General features: G+C 37.0%; 1 non-coding gene across 1 annotated transcript; it reads right to left on the reverse strand.

Annotated features, from left to right (window-relative positions):
* Positions 1–398: 398 nt before the first annotated feature.
* LOC127483391 (U6 spliceosomal RNA) lies at positions 399–507 on the reverse strand. Its single transcript, XR_011378572.1, has one exon. It is a non-coding gene; the product is annotated as a U6 spliceosomal RNA (small nuclear RNA).
* Positions 508–1,951: the final 1,444 nt, after the last annotated feature.

Below are 1,951 nucleotides of genomic sequence, written 5' to 3' on the forward strand. Positions count from 1 at the left end.
GATAAAGTTGAAAGATAAAGAATCAACACACAAAAATCCATAGCCTTTGTATATACAAATAGTGTTTTGACTGACAAAGAACTTGTAAGATCAGTCCAATGAACAATAGCTACAAAAATTTGAATACCTTGTAATAATTTAGTAAAGGATGTGAAAGATCTCTACAAAAATTATAAAATATTAAAGAAATAGCAGACAAAAATTGGAAAGTCTTCCATATTCATGGATTGGAAGGAGTAATATCATCAAAATGCCCATATTACCAAAGCAATTTAGAGATTCAATGTGATCCCATTCAAAATATCAACAATATTCTTATGAGGTCTAGAAAATAGAATGCTAAAATTCATATGAAAACACAAGACCCAGAATAGCTAAAGCAATCTTTTTTTTTTTTTTTAAATATGGAACGCTTCACGAATTTGTGTGTCATCCTTGCGCAGGGGCCATGCTAATCTCTGTATCGTTCCGATTTTAGTATATGTGTTGCCGAAGCGATCTTAACATAAACAAAGCTGGAGGCATCACAGTACCAGATTTCAAGACATACTACAGGAAAAATACAATCAAAATAGCCTGGTATGGGCACAAAAATAGACACATATACCCATATACCAATGGAGTAAAATAGAAACCCCAGGAATTAACCAAGCATCCACAATCTACTAATCTTTGACAAAGGAGCTAAAATCAATCCCTGGAGAAAGGGACAGTCTTTTCAACAAATGATGTTGGAAAATTGGATATATGTGTACAGAAATATGAAACAAAATTCCTACCTTACACTTTGTACAAAAATCAATTCACAGCAGGTCAAGAATCTAAATTTACAACCTGATACCATTAAATTATTGGAAGAAAACATCTGGGAAACTGCAAGACATGGGCATAGGCAAAAAATCCTTGGAAAAGACCTCAGAAGCACATGCAATAAAAGCAAAAATAATTAAATGAAATTTCATCAAGCTAAGAAGGTTCTGAACTACAAAGGAATCACTCAACAAAGGAAGAGGCAGCTTACAGAATGGGAGAAAATATTTGCAAACTGTGCATCTGCTAAAGGATTAATATCCAGAATCTATAAAGCACTCAAGAAACTAAGCAACAGCAAAACAAACAATACAGTTAAAAAATGGGCAAAGGGGGTCAGCACTGTTGCACAGTAGGTTAAGCATCTGCCTGTGGCACTGGCATCAAATATGGGCACCAGTTCTAGTCCTGGCTGCTCCACTTGTGATCTAGCTTCCTGCTGATGGCCTGGAAAAGCAGTAGAAGATGGCCCAAGTACTTAGGCCCCTGCACCCACATGAGAGACCTGGAAGAAGCTCCTGCTCTTGGCTTCCAATTGGCCCAACTCCAGCCATTGCAACCATTTGAGGGAATGAACCAGTGGATGAAAGACCTCTCTCGCTCTTCTCTCTCTTCTCTCTTCTCTCTCTCTCTCTCTGCCCCTCAAGTAGCTAAATAAATCTTTAAAAAAAGAGAAATGGGCAAACGACATAAATAGGCATTTTTCAAAGGATGAAATTCAAATGGCCAAGACGCACATGAATAAATGATCAGCCCTTGCCCTGACTGTTGATGAACAACTTAATATGTTATCCCTCTTAGTATTTTTTGTTTGTTCTACTTAATACTTTTGGTTGAATGCTGTAATCAATACACAATACTTCTTAAGTGCTGAAACTTAACTGAAAAGTGATCGCTGTTAAATATAAGAGTGGGAATAAGAGAGGGAAGAGATGTGCAATTTGGGACATGCTCAAGCTGACTTACCTCAAATGGTAGAGTTAGAAACATACCAGGGGATTCCAATTCAATCCCATCAAGGTGGCATGTACCAATGCCATCTCACTAGTCCCAGTGATCAATTTCTGTTCACAATTGATCATAATGATAGGACTAAGGACCAAAGGGATCACATAAACAAGAATAGTGTCTGCAAATACTA

The sequence above is a fragment of the Oryctolagus cuniculus genome, chromosome 8 (genome assembly GCF_964237555.1).
Source record: "Oryctolagus cuniculus chromosome 8, mOryCun1.1, whole genome shotgun sequence".
Classification (NCBI taxonomy): Eukaryota; Metazoa; Chordata; class Mammalia; order Lagomorpha; family Leporidae; genus Oryctolagus; species Oryctolagus cuniculus.